Source organism: Drosophila serrata, unplaced genomic scaffold (genome assembly GCF_035046125.1).
Source record: "Drosophila serrata isolate PLE 108 unplaced genomic scaffold, ASM3504612v1 contig_140, whole genome shotgun sequence".
Taxonomy (NCBI): domain Eukaryota; kingdom Metazoa; phylum Arthropoda; class Insecta; order Diptera; family Drosophilidae; genus Drosophila; species Drosophila serrata.
Genome location: NW_028257038.1, coordinates 17,566 through 24,801, shown reverse-complemented (window position 1 = coordinate 24,801; position 7,236 = coordinate 17,566). Strand labels below are relative to the sequence as shown.

The 7,236-nt window shown below is 38.5% G+C and overlaps 1 pseudogene across 1 annotated transcript; it reads left to right on the top strand.

The window, feature by feature from the left end:
• The first annotated feature begins 1,563 nt into the window (after positions 1–1,563).
• On the top strand, positions 1,564–5,495 carry LOC147644599 (uncharacterized; annotated as a pseudogene). Its single transcript, XR_015270217.1, has one exon. The product of XR_015270217.1 is annotated as an uncharacterized LOC147644599 (transcript).
• Positions 5,496–7,236: the final 1,741 nt, after the last annotated feature.

The window sequence follows — 7,236 nt, the reverse complement described above, 5'->3', positions numbered from 1 at the left end:
ACTTCCATTAGCTGTGTTCTCGGGCTACAGTATCACCTAAGAATGATACTGTCAATGAAATAAATAATCTGATTGTTCAAAAAGTCCCCGGCCAAACAAAAACATACAAATCGATCGACACTGTAACGAATATTGAAGATGCAGTCCATTATCCACAGGAATTTTTAAATTCGTTGAACCCTTCTGGACTGCCACCCCATGAATTGACGTTAAAAATCGGAATCCCAATCATGCTTTTAAGAAATTTAAACCCTCCGAGCATGTGTAATGGGACGAGGCTGCTTATTAAGGAGTTAAAGGAAAATTTAATAGTAGCAACTATTATCACTGGCCCAGCAAGTGGTCAACTAGCTCATATACCGAGGATACCGATGATCCCAACTGATCTGCCAATCCCATTTAAACGGCTTCAATTTCCGGTAAAAACATCTTTCGCATTAACAATTAACAAGTCCCAAGGCCAAACCTTCGAATTAGTAGGGATCGATCTGCGAAAGAAATGTTTTACTCATGGTCAACTGTATGTTGGTCTATCGCGAGTCGGAGCCCCTGAAAATCAATTTATTTTGCTGCCACAAAATAAAACAACATCAAATATTGTTTACAGAGAAGCTCTAACAAAATAAATGTATTTTCTTTTAGGGTTATGACCTCAATAATTGAAAAAAAATAATAATAAAGGATGAATTTGTGTCATATTATTATTATTATTATGAATGTGTTAAAATTGACAAATCTAAATGTAATGTTTAATGCCCGTGCGAAGCCGGGACGGGCCGCTAGTATTATATATTATTATTTTTATAACAAAAAAAAAACCATTTAAATCATATTTATATAAGAATTTATAATTATTTAATTCAATTGACTCAGAAATAATATATATGTATATATATATATATATATATAAATATATAAATAAATATTTACCAGCACGCACGAAAAAGAAGGAAAGTGTAGTATGTACATAAACAACTAATACCCACTGTACCAAAAGTACTTAAGGGACACACACTGTAACACTTTGTTGCAATGTTTAAATAAATGCAAGGCTTGCTTCGATCTGACAGAAATACGATCACCCGAGCCCTGCCTTGACGACAATAAATGCAGAAGTCAGCATTCCCACGATTCGATTTACACTAGCATGTATGTACATCCAACTCTTTTGAGCTACCCACTGTCAGCAGCGAGGAGCAAATGATGATACATAAGGCAAGCGCTCCGCTGCCGACGATTTTGGCAGCGCAGTTGCACGGTTCTAGATATAACATACATATCTTTGTTAAAATTCAGAAATGATTTAACTATGAAAGCGGCACCACTGCTGGCAACATTATTAAATAAAACTAATAACACACACACTTACTGTCATCTCAATATAAATGGAAAGTTGATTCAAATTAATTAAAAATAAAAAAGGGAATGCGAAATATGCAAAAGCACTAGCAGCTCAATTAAAAATTGAGAAACAAACTCAATAAAGAACACAGTTGAGAATCGCTGCATGCACACGCGAAGTGAGTAGAAGATTTAGTTTAACCACGGTGACTTAATGCAAAATATGTATAACACAAATCGAGAGCGCAAGGAAAAACACGTCTGTTTGAATGATTAAAAGATATGACTAACCATGATATAGTATACATATATTAGTATATATGTATGTGATATAGTAGTCAGATATTTATAAAATTTAAAACAAATCAAAAGATATGATTAACTTTACATATATAATATAATGGGTGTTCAGAGCAGACCGCTAGCGCCTAATCATGCGCGCATGGGTGTATGGCTGCACCTGCTGCGCTCTTAGCTCTTCTCTTTGTTTATCTATTTCTCTCTCTCTTCTTCTTCTGTCACCTTATCTATGCTAAGTTACATTTTAAGATTATATATGTTGAATTCAACAAGCTCCGACCAGAGAAGTGAAAACGAAAATATACACAGCGTTTAATCAACCTAATTCGAGCGTTAATTATTGCTAAAAGGTGGCAAATTCGTTGTCTTCCCCATAAACATATTCGTGACCCCGACGTGATTCTTTGGTTCGGAGCCTGCAACCCTGTGTTCGTTGTTTAATATCGTTTAAACAAATCGCTTTGCTTCGCTGTCGCTTACTGGCATTCGGTCATAAGCACACAAGCAAACTCACATACACACATACCTTGTACATAACAAGCAGAGTGCATATAGCCGGCCACTGATTTTCGTTTAAATCACCCTGATAAACAAAAGCTGTGTTGTGCCAAATATTGTAGAGAAAGGTGGCTCGCGCTTAAGCGTCGTTAATAGCGCCTATTGAACATATATATACCTATGCATATATAGCATAGACGTGCGTGTGCCAAAACTCCGCTGTTTCGAGGCAGACAAGTACAACAACAACATTGTCGAGGTTCCGTTGCATCTCGGTGACGCTGATTAACCTCTAATTTGCGCGGTGAAAACTAAACGGGTTCTTATATACCGAAGCGGTCAGACATTTTCCCTTTATTAATTCTTTTCGCGTGAGAAAATAAAGGTGTCTAATACGGAAAATTCGGTTCAGCATCAAAATGAGCCGCCAAGTGACGTGGACTTCTACCGAGCCAAGGCCCAATCCCTTTTGCGGCAATTGAGCTCGATGAATTATTACATAAATCCGGAGACTGTAGATCAGTTTGATGAAGCTGATTTACTGGCGCGACTGGAGTGGATTAATTCATTAAATTTGGCCTTTGATTCCGCACAGACTTCGCTGGAAAAAATTGGACTTTTCGGAGATAGCAAGCGACCATCGGATTGAGTTCTCCACTGCGTTCATGGATGTGAAGGCGAAGATAAATCGAGGTTTAGCGGCGCTGCAAATTCAACATCCATAGACATTACTAACCATTCGGATCTTTCATTCCGATCTAGGAAGCCTCGATTGCCAATTTTGGAGATAGCTCGGTTCCATGGATCCTACTCTGATTGGCCGGATTTTATTGCGACGTTCAGCACGGTCATCGGAAATGATGACGAGCTAAGTGATATTAAAAAATTACAATATCTAAGGTCAAGTTTAGGTGGCGTGGCTCTAGAGACCATACGTTCGCTTGAGCCCTCGAATGCCAATTGTAGAAAGGCTTTGGACTTACTCAAAAATCGATTTGATAATAAGGTTCTACCTTTTCAGGCACACGTGCAGGCCATATTTGGTTTAAAAGGTGTCGAGATGGGATCCACCAAGGGTCTTCGGGAGTTAAGCGATTCCATGAATTCGCATCTGCGAGCAATCCGTACCCTGGCCACTACGCAACAAATCTTGGACGGATTGCTGATTCACATTGTCGCACGGAAGCTCGATCAGAGGACGCGGGAAAAATGGGAAGAGGATTTGTCCATCAACAACCTAGCTACGTGGGATTCTATGGAGTCGTTCTTGCAAAGGAGGTGTAGGATTATGGAAAATTCGGATCAAACACCAAGCCGGCAGGTGGGAAAAGCCCTGCATGGGTATAGCTTCATTGCTTCAGTTGGTAGCTCAAATCTTCCCCTATGTACGTTTTGTAATGCGAGGGATCATTATTTGCCAAAATGCTCTCGATTTCTAAGTTTCAGCCCGAATCTTCGATTTAGAGAAGCAAAGAAGTTGCACCTGTGTCTCAATTGTTTGCGTAAGGGGCATAGTTCGCAGCAATGCAAGTCAACGCACTGCAGATACTGTCGTATGAAGCACCATTCATTGTTGCATTTTAATCAGGACCCATCTGTACCATCCACCGCCTCATCTCTATCATCCGATCCATTTCCCAACTCTCAGCCATCAACATCATTTTCATCAGCATTAGCATCATAACATTCATCATCGCATTCATCATCCCAACCTAATCACCGTTCATCGAACCCTCCACCAAGCCCCACAGATATTTTGCCTGTTGATTACGTGTTGCTTCCAACAGCTATTATCTATGTAAGGAATAAGGCTAGAGAATTTATGCCTCATCTCATCTCATCTCATCTCATCTCAGATAAATTTCATAACTTCTCGCCTAGCGAATCAGCTCAATTTAAATCATCGGAAGTCGCATACCCTTTTCTCTGGGATTGGGGAATCCTCTCTGAATTCCGATACGGCAGTCGACATTGTAGCGCAATCCCGGGAGGCAAGCTATCGTGCTTCATTCTCCGCGGTTGTAACGAACAGTATCGCTGATTATCAGCCTCATTTCAACATAAATGCAACATCATGGAAAATTCTGCAAAATATATCGCTCGCTGATCCTCACTTCAATCAATCAGATCGAATAGATCTTATAATTGGTGCTGGACTCTTCTTTAAAATAATGGCTACGGGACAAATTCATTTGGGTAGCGCGTTGCCAACCCTTCAGAACACCAAATTTGGTTGGATCGTGTCTGGAGGGCTGCCGAGTGCGTCAACTCCTGAGTCTGTCTCAGCTGCCGTCGTCAAGGATCCTACGAATCATTTTGATGGTGGCACACTTGCTGCCGTAGGAAAGCCAGCTGCCTTCTTGAAAAGTTGTTGGCCAATTGGAGGCCACAAAATCGCCAAGCTAGCCGTTCTGCCCCACGATGCCGATGAAGTTGGAACAGTACCTCTTCCAACGGGGGAGAGTATGTTCAGAGCAGACCGAGAGCGCCTAATCATGCGCGCATGGGTGTATGGCCGCACCTGCTGCGCTCTTAGCTCTTCTCTTTGTTTATCTATTTCTCTCTCTCTCTTTTTCTTTTGTCGCCTTATCTATGCTAAGCTACATTTTAAGATTATATATATGTTGAATTCAATAAGTCGGTCGTTAGTTGCAGCTCCGACCAGAGAAGTGAAAACGAAAATATACACAGCGTTTAATCAACCTAATTCGAGAGTTAATTATTGCTAAAGGGTGGCAAATTCGTTGTCTTCCCCATAAACAATGGGGTTATCCCAAATTTGATTCAAATCTGTTGAAAAAAAAATTGTTTGATCGTTTCTATGTCAGCTATAGATGAGTGAGAGTGTATAGAAAACCAACTGCAACGTTTCATTCAGATAGCTTAAAAACTGAGAGAGTAGTTGACGTAGAAACCGACAGATGGGCTAGATCGACTCGGTTGTTGCAAACTTCTGACTGAAACTATAATACCCTGCAAGGGCAATAATCAAATATGTGAACAACTTTTGTTTGTATCGCAGTGCGTACATAAGTTGAGAACAGTCTAAAGATAATACAGATCAACAACAAATAATTTTAAAACAAAATGCTACCATAACGTACCAATTAAAAAAAACAAATCGCGGCAACAGTAGTAGGTAGCCGGCAGACGAGATGAAGAACTTAGGTCTGGATACTATCGCAGACGGCACCCAGGAAATGAACTGGATGAACCAGTAGTGAAGAAAGAACCAAATGCTTGGAGAGGGAGGACTTTAATTAGGAATTGCACTGGGAATTAAGAACACTTTCCGTAAAGTCCTTTTTAGATAATTTGAATTATTTACAAGCTGGTATGGCAAACTTTGTCTCTCCCGTGATTTATGTTTTATATGCCCCCAGATAATTTAATTTTCTTTGTTATTTATTGAATCTCATCAGTTGAGAGCGATACGATAAACTATATTTTTATATATTACCTATATCAGGTAATAAAGATGTGGAAAATTGTGTTAAAGCATAAAGTTAAAGTATAAAACTCAGTTTTTACATACTTTACTGATAAGTATCCTAAAAGTCACCTTGCCGAAAGCCAGATACTTCGTTCGGTTGCAACCGTATGTAATGAGAACTATTTTCTAGATTTATATGAAAATTCTTATGAACAATAAGAATCAACTAGTAAATGTTCAGAAAATTCTTTTATAAAATTATCGTGTTTAGGAATCATTAAATTAACAATCAAAAAATATACTAAAATAATTATTTTAATTATAGTTAGTGGAATGATATAATTAATCTAATACAATAATTAATTGAAAAATATTTCAAAGATATTCTATGTATCGAAGTCGTCTTGAGTGTCCTCATCACCGCTGCTCCGATCTGTGGATTGTTCGTTTTCAATATTGTGTTCTCGTCTGTTTCTGTAATATCTAATTTATGTTAACATAATCATAAATAATAAAAAAAATTTAATAATATTGTAAAATCATAATTACATATCTGATACAGTTGTTAGAGAATCACTGACATAGTTTGGGATCTGAACACCTCCAAACCATTAAAAATATATTGATCATTTTGAAAGATCTTACCATTATTTTCGGGTTTGTATGTAGTTGGTTTCTTTAGCTGAGCATTATTCCAAATGGTACAAATTTATTTTGCCCGCAAAAATTGCTGAGATAGCTCATTTTTACAAGGTGGTAAACTGCTGGCATCTAAGTTCCTCAATTTTTTTCGATTAAATGCTATAGAGACTATATAGGAGTCTATAAACATTTGAAATCTCGCTGTATCAACATCATTAATTAATTTATTTATTTAATTTGAGAGGCAGTGTGATCCTGCTACCAGCCTTGAAATGTCCCGTAGGCTCTCTCCCTTTTCTATCAGTCCAAAGAGCTTTCAACCCGCTCGCCTAAACTAGCTTTTAATTACATGTAGTTAGTTATATTTCACTTTTCAATCATTAAAGACGCACGTCGCGTCATACCCCGAAATAGTTATCGTGTTTTCATTATCGAGTGCAAATACTTTAGAGCCGCCCCCCTCCATTGCATGTGGTTCCCATGTGGGAAAATGTGGTTGGAATTGAACGCAAGCATCCCGGGTGAGAGACGGGATTCCAACACTGTATATATTGCATGTATATCGCTGAACGATATATTTATTTATTTATAAAAGAAATAGCAATATATCTGCCATTATAAAAATATACTCTTACCTCTGCGCGACAAAAGGGAGCGTTTTTTAATGATGTGCTCCGACTCACATCAGGTGGGCAGAGGCAAGGATAGGTGTCTTAACAAATTACGCACATTATTTTGTATGGACACTTCAACATGTCATAGAAAATAATATTTATTGTACATGGAACATAGAACACGGAAAGGATCATGCTCGTCCCGGTTCATCTTACACACATTAAGGGCTATTAGATGAAAATGACGAGCAGGCCATACAGTGACAGAGAGCCTTAATATGCTTATAAGCTATTAGCTTATAGCTATATAGCAAAATTGTTCGTTTATTCGCTTGAGCATGAACATCACGCCGTGGCAAGTTCAACAATTTAGGGTGGGAAGGCTTAAAAGTCGTAGCCATACAGCGT